We start from the raw sequence: 13349 nt of genomic DNA, 5'->3' as shown, positions 1-13349 counted from the left end.
TTCGAGTTGCCATTTGTTTGTTTTTCACGTTAACCTTCTGGATACTATACCCGCTTGCATTGAGGGACAGGAGGTCGTGTGGATCCCCAGTGGACTGTGGCCCGTGCCTTCCATCATTGAAAGTGATATGTACAACCTTATAATGTAGGTTGTTTGGAGCTGGTAAACCCCTTTTATTCCTTTGGGTGATGGCGAGTACAAGAATAGTGGAGGCCTGTATACCACTGTGGTGAAGTCTTACAGACTGTTTATTATGTTACACTGTATTTGAATATCTGCGCTGATTTGTACTATACTACAATAGGAAAAAAAACTCGGCTGTCACATGACAGCTGAGTTTACTTCCTGCAGCGAGCAGCGATCGGCTCAGGACCACTGAAAGCCGCGGTGTACAAGCTACATTGTATCAGAACGGAAAGCCGCGGTGTACAAGCTACATTGTATCAGAACGGAAAGCCGCGGTGTACAAGCTACATTGTATCAGAACGGAAAGCCGCGGTGTACAAGCTACATTGTATCAGAACGGAAAGCCGCGGTGTACAAGCTACATTGTATCAGAACGGAAAGCCGCGGTGTACAAGCTACATTGTATCAGAACGGAAAGCCGCGGTGTACAAGCTACATTGTATCAGAACGGAAAGCCGCGGTGTACAAGCTACATTGTATCAGAACGGAAAGCCGCGGTGTACAAGCTACATTGTATCAGAACGGAAAGCCGCGGTGTACAAGCTACATTGTATCAGAACGGAAAGCCGCGGTGTACAAGCTACATTGTATCAGAACGGAAAGCCGCGGTGTACAAGCTACATTGTATCAGAACGGAAAGCCGCGGTGTACAAGCTACATTGTATCAGAACGGAAAGCCGCGGTGTACAAGCTACATTGTATCAGAACGGAAAGCCGCGGTGTACAAGCTACATTGTATCAGAACGGAAAGCCGCGGTGTACAAGCTACATTGTATCAGAACGGAAAGCCGCGGTGTACAAGCTACATTGTATCAGAACGGAAAGCCGCGGTGTACAAGCTACATTGTATCAGAACGGAAAGCCGTGGTGTACAAGCTACATTGTATCAGAACGGAAAGCCGCGGTGTACAAGCTACATTGTATCAGAACGGAAAGCCGCGATGTACAAGCTACATTGTATCAGAACGGAAAGCCGCGGTGTACAAGCTACATTGTATCAGAACGGAAAGCCGCGATGTACAAGCTACATTGTATCAGAACGGAAAGCCGCGGTGTACAAGCTACATTGTATCAGAACTAGTGAGCCACAGATGCTTCATAGATAGATTTTACCTACTGCCGTCCTGAGCCAGTTAAACAGTAACACTCAGTGGCGTAGCTAAGGAGCTCTGGGCCCCGATGCAAGTTTTACAATGGGGCCCCCCAAGCACTCTATACATAGCAATTAATACGGTGCACCAAAACCTGCCAATGGCAACTACAGTGTCAGAGGTGTAAGAAGGGGATGGGGAACAGTTTGTTAATGATTACCACTACTCAAAGTATCTATAGAAGTGATTATTATGAGCACAGGACCAATAGAGAGCTAATACTGTAGTTGAGGGAGGGCCCTTCGGGGCCCCTCTGGCCCAAGGGCCCCGATGCGGTCGCTACCTCTGCACCCCCTATTGCTACGCCCCTGGTAACACTAGTGGTTGGAGGCATCCAAATATAGTAAAACAAAATAAAGGAGAGGCAGTGCGTTTCAAGGGCGTTCCCCGATTCCTTGTGTCAATAGAACTGACAAAAAAAGTGCTTTTTTTGGCTAGCAGTGACAAGACTCGAGCGGCTCAGAGCTCTCTATCAACAGGAGAGATAAGCAAAGCATTGCCTCTCCTTTTTAAACTTTCTTTAATTGTTTTATTATTTTTGGGTGACTCCACCCACCATATTACTGGAAAACTGAATGCTGTTTATGAGAGAAAGGAATCAGAACACTCGGTGTATGGCAGCTTGCTGTGTAGCCACAAATGCTTCCATGCTGACCCGTCTACCATTGAAAATACACTCAATGGGCACATGAGCATCAGAACTACACCATGGAAGAAGGTAGCCTGGTCTGATGAACCCAATTTTCTTTTAAATCATATGGATGGCGGGATGCCCGTGCATTTTATGTTTGTGGGATCTGCCAGAGGCGTAGCTAGGGTTTTTCGGCGCCCGGGGACAAAGTGGGCGTGGTCACGCATCAGAATGTTTGTGGTCATGGGTGGAGTCAAATGTACAAATGCTGTTTAGATAGCCAGATGTGCCCTCGTCCTGCTTTTTATGCTGCTGTTAGTGCTTCTGTACTCATCTACAGAGGGAGGGAGAGAAGCAGGGGCATTTCAGGCAGCCAGCAAACCACCTCTCACACACATGGCTGCACTGAGCACCCCCACGGTACTGCACCCGGCGACATATGTCCCCACTTGCCCCCCTACAGCTATGCCTCTGGGATCTGCTGGAAGAAAATCCAATATTTTCCATGGAGGCCACCACACCTCGCAACTTTCAACTTCCCATTTGGCAGTAGGACTCCCCAGAAAATTCCTTATACTGTACTACACCAAGAAGGTTCCTGCTTCCCCTCTCCGAGATTCCTCTAAAACATACATGTCAAACTCTGGCTCTCGGGCCAAATCTGGCCCTTAGAGCCATACAATTTGGCCCTCAAGTGGTTTCCCTACTTTGCATTATGTTTGGCCCACTCTAGACCACCAGGGAAGCTATATTGAAGGTGAAGTCCTAGAAGACCAGGGAAGCCATATGGGGGAGGTAAGGGGAAAGCACTAAACACTAGGGAACTGTATAAGGGAGAGTGGGGCCTCTAAACACCAGGGAACTGTATAGGGGAGGGTGGGGGTCTCTAGACACCAGGGAACTATATAGGGGAGGGAGAACCACTAGACACCAGGGAACTGTATAGGGGGCCATTAGACACCTGGGAACTTTATTAGGAAGAAAGGTGGCCAGTAGACTTTGAGCTTGGCCCGCGGCTTGGTCCCAGTGTACAGTTTCGACACACTTAGTATTGGAGTTTGACACCCTTGCTCTAAAAGAAAAAAGAATCATCAATACTGCAGCAAAGGACACAGTTGTGATACCAGAAAAATCACTAAATTACCACTATATCCACAACCACCTAAAAGATCAGGCAATACAATGCAACAGTCTAATGAATAATAAGAAACATCAGTGAAAAAGGTCCATTTCATTTTAACTGTAGTAACATACAGTGGGATGCGAAAGTTTGGTCAACCTTATTAATCGTCATGATTTTCCTGTATAAATCGTTGGTTGTTACGATAAAAAATGTCAGTTAAATATATCATATAGGAGACACACACAGTGTTATTTGAGAAATTAAATGAAGTTTATTGGATTTACAGAAAGTGCGCAATAATTGTTTAAACGAAATTAGGCAGGTGCATAAATTTGGGCACCACAAAAAAGAAATGAAAGCAATATTTAGTAGATCCTCCTTTTGCAGAAATTACAGCCTCTAAACGCTTCCTGTAGCTTCCAATGAGAGTCTGGATTCTGGTTGAAGGTATTTTGGACCATTCCTCTTTAGAAAACATCCCTAGTTCATTCAGGTTTGATGGCTTCCGAGCATGGACAGCTCTCTTTAACTCACACCACAGATTTTAAATTATATTCAGGTCTGAGGACTGAGATGGCCATTCCAGAACATTGTACTTGTTCCTCCACATGAATGCCTTAGTGGATTTTGAGCAGTGTTTAGGTTTCTTGTTTTTTTTTCTAAAGATCCAGCCCTGGCACAGCTTCAGCTTTGTCACCGATTCCTGGACAATGGTCTTCAGAATCTGCTGATACTGAGTGGAATCCATGCGTCCCTCAACTTTGACAAGATTCCCAGTCCCTGCATTGGCCACACAGCATGATGAAACCACCACCATATTTTACTGTAGGTAGCAGGTGTTTTTCTTGGAATGCTGTGTTATTTTTCCTCCATGCATAACGCCCCTTGTTATGCCCAATTAATTGTGCACCTTATTCCAAAATGAAGCTGGCTTCTCCAAATGTGCTTTAGCATACCTCGAGCGGCTCTGTTTGTGCTGTGGGCGGAGAAAAGGCTTCCTCTGCATCACTCTCGCATACAGCATCTCCTTGTGTAAAGTACGCCGAATGGTTGAACGATGCACAGTTACTCCTTCTGCTGCAAGATAAGGTTGTAGGTCTTTGGTGCTGGTCTGTGGGTTGACTCTGACTGTTCTCACCATTCGTTGCTTCTGTTTATCCGAGATTTGTCTTGGTCTGACACTTTGAGCCTTAACATGAACTGAGCCTGTGGTCTTCCATTTCCTCAATTTATGTTCCTAACTGTGGAAACAGACAGCTGAAATCTCTGAGACAGCTTTCTGTATCCTTCCCCTAAACCATGATGGTGAACAATCTTTGTCTTCAGGTCATTAGAGAGTTGTTTGAGACCCCCATGTTGCTACACTTCAGAGAAAATTAAAAGAGGAGGGAAACCTACAATCTACCCCCTTAAATACTCTTTCTCATAATTGCATTCACCTGTGTATGGAGGTCAGGGGTCACTGAGCTTACAAAGCCAATTTGAGTTCCAATAATTAGTTCTAAAGGTTTTGGAATCAATAAAATGGCAACAGTGCCCACATTTATGCCCCTGCCTTATTTTATTTAAACAATTATTGTGCACTTTCTGTAAATTCAATAAACTTCATTTCACTTCTCAAATATCACTGTGTGTGTCTCCTATATGATATATTTAACTGACATTTTTTTATTGTAACAACCAATGATTTAAACAAGAAAATCATGACGATTAGCAAAGTTGCCCAAACTTTCACCCCACTGTAATTTAAAAATGTTCATTTCATTCAATCGATAATAAAATTGTGAAAGGACAACTGTAGCAAGATAGATATGGAGGCTGCCACATTTATTTCATTTTAAACAATGCACATTGTCTGGCTATCCTGCTGATCCTCTAATACTGTACTTTTATAAGCAGCTATCTTCTCTGACTTTCATGAATTTCTTTTATACACCACAAGATGGCAGTATACTATTACAAATGGAATTACTAAATCCAGATTTAACTCAAAGGAAAGAAAAAAAAGGATAGAAGTTTTGGTTGCCCCTGTTGTAATTTGGGTGCCAGGTATAGCCGCTAGTAGAACAATGGTAAAATTACCGATATTGTACTATTGGGCAGAGGTAATTCCGATAGGAAAATATCTTATTTTTTACTGATATTTTACAATTGCCTAACCTAATCCTGTTCTCACATTAGCCCTCCCTCTATCAATGCCTAATTGTAATTGAATACCCCCCCCCCCCCCCCTGCTATATATATACAGTTCATGCAGCACCCATTTTACCTGCTTCAGTTTTGGATAGTGTGGTGCGGAGATTACAACTTCTTTTTTGGACTTTCAGTGCTGTCCTATGTACCCATCTGTGAGTTTACATCACTTCCCGTCCAGAAATGAAGTAGTGAAACCTTCCAAGAGCAACAAAGAAATTGGCAGCATGTTATAAGATGGAACCGCTTGCCGCAAGACTGCAGGGCAATATGGGCTTTTTTTTATACAGTCTGGGGCGGTTCTAGACTTGGGACTGGAGGTAGTTGTTGAGATTCTTGATTTGCTGCCTTAGTTATATATATTTTACAGAGACGCATATCTATGCCCCTGATCCACAACTAAAGTTTTCAGGGGCATAGATATGCATTGCAAGCATCAGGAAGTGGTTAAATATGAATCTGCTTTCTTAATAAACACGCTCAACAAAAGTCTTTCAAATGCACAATTATCACAACTTGAAAAAGTTGGACAATGTTTGTCAAGACGTTATCACTGATAAGAGGTGACCAACGACTAATAAGACACAGCTCAAGTCAATCCAACTGTTGGAATGACTTGATGAACAACTGAGAGAAGTTGTGTCCAACATGGCAATGTGTACAGAAGTCTGCTATGACTTTTCAATGACTTCCATTACTAACTAGACCATATTAGTCGTTCACCAGTTGAGTAACAATATGTAAATTTGTAGTTGTTTGCCTAGTTGTCAAGTTCTGTGTGTATTTGTAGTTGTTTGCACGCCAAGACGTGTCTTTTAAAACAGAATGCATTTGCAGTTATTCAGCTTTATCTGAGGAAGAAAGATCTCCCATGAAGCATCAAAGCTGAATATGCAAATTATCATTACTGTAGTCAGTTTATTTACTAAATTCCCTACACAAAAATCTACAGAACTACATCTAAATCTCAGAATTGAATTACAAAGTTCTGTAATGCTGGCATGTAATAATTTATTATCAAATTATATTGAAAATATACTAAAGGTAGCCATACACTGGTCGATTTGCCATCAGATTCGACCAACAGATAGATCCCTCTCTGATCGAATGTGATCAGAGAGGGATCGTATGGCTGCCTTTACTGCAAACAGATTGTGAATCGATTTCAGCCTGAAACCGATTCACCATCTGCTGAGCTGCCGCTGTCGCCTGTCCTTCAACTCGGAAGGAGGAAGTGTTTGTAGTCACTTAACTCACCTAGGTGAAAAAGTGAATTGCATATGGGCCCTGCCTCTACATATGCATATTGTATATTACCCCACCCAGGTGCGTAACAATAGAGGATGCGACCCCTGCACCTGTGGGGGGGGGGGGGGGGGCTAGGGACCCCCTAGGGCCCACTCAGGGCCTTTTTGGGGGACAGGAGGGGTCGCAACATGAGAGGAAAGTGTGGCCGCACACCGTCCGGGAGGGGGAATATCCCCCCCCTCACCTCGGGCTCTCCTCTCAGCGCACTAACGCGTAAAATGTATTTGTTAATGTTCCTGCACTGGCTGGAATGCGTAAAAAGTTTACGCAATGCGTCCCGCCGACCTCCGAGGTCGGCAAGCTGCCAGATGGGGACTGGAGCAGCAGTGAGTGACTACGAGGGCGCAGGATGGCTGCATGGGGCTGGTAGAAGCACCAGGTAAGTGACCACTTACCACTGTCTGTATTATTATGTATCCCATGTTTGTTTCTTACTCTGTACAGCACCACGGAATATCTTGGCACTTTATAAATGAATAATGAAAAAAATAATCGACTGTTTTGCTTTCTGACTTATGCATAATATATCAATCATACCACAAGATGGCAGTATACGTCTATTACAAACTGATAATGGCAAAAGAAAATATGATACAAACTGATTTGTTGGCAAGAATGAAAAAGAACGTTTGGATCCTGTGCAAAGCTATGGAATCCGTTTCCATCAGTCCGTTCATAACAGATCTGTGTATTCCGGTCCATCGAGTGGAAAGCAAGGGGGTGCGGTCTGCAGTTTGCCGATGGAATCAATGGTAGCCTATGAGAATGGAGAGTGACTGTTCTCACTAGGCTGGTTGTCGCATATGATTTGTGAATCTATACTCACCTGCTGCCATCACATTAAAGTCCTCCCCTGCTGCTGCCACTGCAGCTCGGGTCCATTGTACGGGAGAAGCAGCGGTATACAGATCTGAGCCCCATCAGAAGCATCAGGCTCCCAATGGATTGCAAGAGACCAATAACAATCGTTCCTGATTTGGGGGCGCATTCCCATTGGTCTGTTGCAAGCCAATGGGGAGTCTCAATGGCTCCTATCTGTATTTCCCATACAGTGGGTCTGGGCGTGGTGCCAGCAGCAACATGGAACGCGAATGTGGCGGTGACAGGTATACCGAGCGTCACGGAACGGAAACAACAGATACAAATGTCATGCCAATGTAATAAACTGTACTGTGCAGCACGGTGGCGTAGAGGTTAGCTCTCTCGCCTTGCAGCGCTGGGTCCCTGGTTCGAATCCCAGCCAGGGCACTATCTGCAAAGAGTTTGTATGTTCTATCCATGTCTGCGTGGGTTTCCTCTGGGCACTGGGCACTCCGGTTTCCTCCCACATTCCAAAAACATACGGATAAGTTAATTGGCTCCCCCTAAAAATTGGCCCTAGACTACAGTACTAACACTACATAATATAGACATATGGCAATGGTAGGGATTAGATTGTGAGCTCCTTTGAGGGACAGTTAGTGACAAGATATATATACACTGTACAGCGCTGCGTAATATGTCGGCGCTATATAAATACTAAATAATAATAATAATACTGTTTGAAATGGAAAATGGATGAGTTTTTACAGGATCAGTATTCCATTCAGTACAGTGTGAACCTTGCCTTGTAGTCAGTGCTGGATTTTCCATAAGGCAGCGTAGGCATATGCCTACGGACACCTGATGATGGAAAGGCGGCTCATTCTCTGAGTGCCTCTCCTTCCTCCTTAGCTTAAAGAGACTCAGTACCAAAATTTTGAGACTTATTTCTTCTATCCTAGAAGTTCCTATACCTGTTCTAATGTGCTCTGGCATACTGCAGCCTTTTCTAGTTGCACTGTCTCTGTAATAAATCTTATCATCTTTCCTCTGTCGGCTCTGTTGGGCTCAAGCTGGAATGTGTGGAATGCGCAGCACTGCTTGTCATTGGCAGAAGCTATACACACCCTCTCCAAGCTCTGCATGAGTCACACAGTGACCTGTTCTCAGCATATCACACTCTGGTTAGAAGCCATGTTTTTTGTTTGTAAACACTGCCTAAAACTGGAAATTAAAAGCCAGGATCGCAGCAGGGAGTGGCAGAAACAGCACAGAGGGGCCCAGAACATAAGGAATAGAATGTTATGCTGAGTTCTTATGAGAGCTCTAGGCATTCCACTGACCAGATCTCCCTTCAGTCAAGGGCACCTCTTGCTGCTTAATACTGAGGCTCCTCTAGCTACCTAATACTGAGGATAGCTCTAGCTACTTAGTATTGGGTAGCCAGAAGTACCCTCAAATTGATACTAAGGGGCACCCGTAGTGACCTATGATGGACTAGAGAAGTAAGGGAGAAGTGACAGCTGGGACAGCCAGCACACTTGCTGTGCGGTTCCACGGGGGTTTATAGGTTTATGGAGGGCGGAGTCTAGGGTGCCAGGACATCTGTGCCTATAGGCTCCTGTGATGTAAATCCGGGCCTGCTTGCAGTATAGCATCATGCCTGAGAAAGACAGCTGAACTTTATGGTGGCCTTACAACCAAATATACCTCAAAATACTCTGTCTATGATTTCTTTTCTTTGCAGAGCGACTTACTGAAAAACATTGAAAGACTGTTACACATCTTTCTGCGATCCACGGCCAACCAAATCCAAGTAAGGGCTGCTCCACACCAAGAGTGCCTCTGAGCGCTTTTAAATAAGCCATCGCTTTGAAAAGCGCTTGGCTAATGTATTTGAATGGGATGGAGCACACCAGAGTGATGAGCTTTTTTCCCAAACTCGGGTCCTGCAGCATTTTTGCTGATTTCTGAGGCGACCCAGCCTCAATGTAAAGTATAGAAAGTGGAAAACCGCTCTGAAAAACGCTAGATCAGAGTGATTTTCCGGGCGTTTTTGTTACAGAAGCTGTTTAGTTACATCTCTACTGTAACAAAAAATAACAAATACTGCATCAAAACGCTCCAAAAATCGCTAGGCATGCTTAGAAAATCACTAGGCACATGCCTAGAATATCTTAGGAAAATCACTTCAAAAAGCACTAATCGTTTGCGATTACGCTTGCGCTTTTTGTTGTGCACTGGCCCTCAATGACAGTGAGCAGTTTGTTGTCAGATGTCTGGGAGTTGCTAAGTTTGCATTGGGTAATCACTCCTAACTCCCATTCTACTATCGTATTCCCATCAGGGGAATATGGAGAGGAAATTATTGTGCATACAATATTGACAAATAAGGTGTGAGAAACCAAAAACAGACCCCATCAATTACAGACCAAGTGTAAACCGAACCTCAGGGGGAGGTGCAGACATGGCTCGTGCTATACGTGGATGCCACGCCTACCCCTGACCTCACCTGTGCTATGCACCCCCAGCCTCCACAACACATTCACAGACCTCAGGGGGAGGTGCAGACATGGCTGGTGCTATACATGGATGCCACGCCTACCCCTGACCTCCCCTGTGCTATGCACCCCCAGCCTCCACAACACATTCACAGACCTCAGATCAACAACAATCAGAACAGAAGACAGCAATAGCTGGAAGCCGAATTACAGTGTTTTAAAAGTAACTTCAGCTCCGTCTTCTGACGGCGCCGAAGTTACACACTGAGCACCGCTATAGCCGTAATTCTTATTACGGTCTATGATGGCGCCGGCTGCACCCAAATCTCCTGCTCTGTTATTACAGAGCTTGACTGGAGAACAAGACAAGAGAAAACAAATAACATTTATATTGCGATTTTCTTCTGGTGGACTCATAGCGCCAGAGCAGCAGCCACTAGTGTAAGAATCTATACGTTGGTTGCTATGGGCAACAACACTATACAATACAATAACATTTCTATAGCGCTTTTCTCCCATAGGACTCAAAGCGCTTAGGCTCTCTCAGATTCAGTAGTTAGTAGGATGAAGTATTCACACAACAAAAGTTATATTTCTGCAAATGCCAAACTGAACAGGTGGGTTTTCAGTCTGGATTTAAACACGTCCAGGGATGGGGCTGTCCTGATCTGTTGAGGTAAGGAGTTCCAAAACGTAGGGGCAGCATGACAGAAGGCTCTGGGACCAAAAGTTTCCAAGTGGACTCTGGGTATGACTAGATTATTAGAACCTGTTGATCTGAGAATGCGGGGATTGCTACGCAGCTGTAACATATCTTTCATGTATCCAGGGCCTAGATTATTCAGGGATTTAAATGTCAGTAGGCCGATCTTGAATAGGACCCTCCATTCTATAGGTAGCCAGTGAAGGGAATGCAGGACTGGCATTATGTGGCAGTGACGGGGTTGGTTGGTTAGCAGTCTGGCAGCAGTATTCTGTATCAGCTGTAGGCGGTACAAGACCTTTTTTGGAAGGCCAGTGTAGAGAGCATTGCAGTAGTCCAGTCGGGATGTGATGAAGGCATGGACTAAGGTTGGCAGATCTTCTGGGGGTATGAGGTGCTTGATTTTTGCAATGTTCTTCAGGTTCTTCCTCGTTCGGCACCATATCACAGGAAGAGTGATAACTTGACTCTCATCACAGCAAGCAGCATAGGAGATAGAACTTCTTAGGCGTCATCACAGTTTCAAGTAGTTTATTCGGTAAACAGATATACAGATGCTTATCCCTACACAGCGGAGCAATTGTTCTCTAGTAAGTCCTCTTTGCGTTTCAGCTCTTGGTTCCATTGCATGGCAACCAGGTTTTCTCTTATGTTCCATCTATACTACGTAGCCCATAGGCCTATATACAGCATACAGTTAGATAATATGACAATACATTACAAATAAAAGTAAAGGGTGGAATTCATCAGCCAGACTCAGAAGAAGCAGCAGTAGTCAGAAGTGGCTCTCTGGAGCCCTTCAGCTGCTTTAGTACCAACCACTAAAGAGTTAAATGTGACATCATCTGAGCAGGAACTCATCGCCTGCTATTGGCTGATAAAACCTTGTGATATAATGACAGGCACGGTCTTTACTGCGCATGCCCGACATATCACCTAGTTCTAAGAACTGTCATCTTGTTCTGAAGAGGCCATTTGTTTAATGTTCTTGTGAGAATATTTTCATAACAATGGCTCATATTTATGTTGTTCGTCGCCAGCTGGTCTGGCCTCTGCACTGGATATCTCTGATACAGCCTTGAAAGTTCCTGTATCACACTGTTCTTAAGTGCTTCTAGAAATCCTCTTTAAAGGTATACTCTGCAAATCAAGTCTTTTAAATAACCTCAGTTAAAGTAACTAAAGCCTACAAATTCAATCATATAATACTTAAATTCTTACAACTAGGACCCGCACTATAGGCAGTAGCAGTGTTATGGAGTCTTACCTAAGGTCTATTACTGAATAGGTACAGGCTTACTAAACAGGAAGATCCAAGATTCAAAACCAGGGGGCTATCTAAACTGGGGGCTACATCTGGCTACCTACTTTTAGCTACCTATTTCTCTTTGAGGGGCGCATCTGTCTATCTAGTGTGGTTAAATGGGGGGCTCATTTTGGGAGAAAGAGAGGGGGAAGTGCTCTGCCTGTGGGACAAAGGTGTCTTAAAGGACACCTGAAGTGAGGAGGATATAGAGGCTGCCATATTTATTTCCAGTCGCATGGCAGACCTGCTGATCTCTTTGGCTGCAGCAGTGTCTGAATCACACAACTGAAACAAGCATGCAGCTTGAAACTGAAGTCTGACTAGATTAAGTCGGACTTCAGTCAGGAACACCTGACCTGCATGCTTGTTCAGGGTCTATGGCTGAAAGTATTAGAAGCAGGGGATCAGCAAGACAGTCAGTGAACTGGTAACTTGACCACCACCACCAAGAGTATCTACACAAATATAAACATATAAACAAATATAAACACTTGGTTCTGTTTCTATTTATAGAACACAGTTACTCTGTATCTCCATCTTGTGGCCAAAAAGTAAAACCACATCCAAGTACCCTATTATACACCTTCCCATAGAAAAATGAAATACATTTGCATTATTTTTAAAAACCCTTGGAGGTCAAGTGGTTAAAAAGAAAATAAATATGGCAGCCTCCATATTCCTCTCACTTCCGGTATCCTTTAATCTTGTGTGTGTGTGTGTGTGTGGGGGGGGGGGGAGGTGTAGATGGGTGTTGGGATCAGAGACGGCCTTTGGGGGTGGCAAGTGGGGCAGTCGCCCCAGGCCCCGCGCCTGAAGAGGCCCGCACCCTCTGCAGCGGTGGGGAGAGCGGGCATAGTAGCTAAAACTCACCTATCTTCGCCGATGCTCACAGCTTCCATCTATTTCCTCTCCCAGCATCTGACATATTGGTAACAGCGCCCCCTGTGATGACGTGACCGCATGTCACCACAGGGGGGCACTGTTACCAATACACAGATGCCGGGACAGGAAGGAGATGGAAGCTGTGAGCATCGGCGGAAGACAGGTGAGTTATAACTACTGTGCCTGCTCTCCCCACCACTGCAGCCAGCCAGCCACCTTCCTATCTAACCTGTACTGCGGGGCACCTACCTATCTTATCTATACTGCAGGCACCTATCTAACCTGTACTGCAAGGCACCTAACTATCTAATCTATACTGCAGGCACCTATCTAATCTATACTGTGGGGTACCTACCTAACTAATCTATACTGCAGGCACCTATCTAATCTATACTGCAGGCACCTATCTAATCTATACTGCAGGCACCTATCTAATCTATACTGCAGGCTCCTATCTAATCTATGCTGTGGGGCACCTACCTATCTAATCTGTACTGCAGGCACCTATCTAATCTATAGTGCGGGACACCTACCTATCTAATCTATACTGCAGGCTGGCACCTA

Source organism: Hyperolius riggenbachi, chromosome 7 (assembly GCF_040937935.1).
Source record: "Hyperolius riggenbachi isolate aHypRig1 chromosome 7, aHypRig1.pri, whole genome shotgun sequence".
Taxonomy (NCBI): domain Eukaryota; kingdom Metazoa; phylum Chordata; class Amphibia; order Anura; family Hyperoliidae; genus Hyperolius; species Hyperolius riggenbachi.
The sequence above is the reverse complement of the archived record's forward strand: the minus strand, read 5'-3'. Positions refer to the sequence as shown.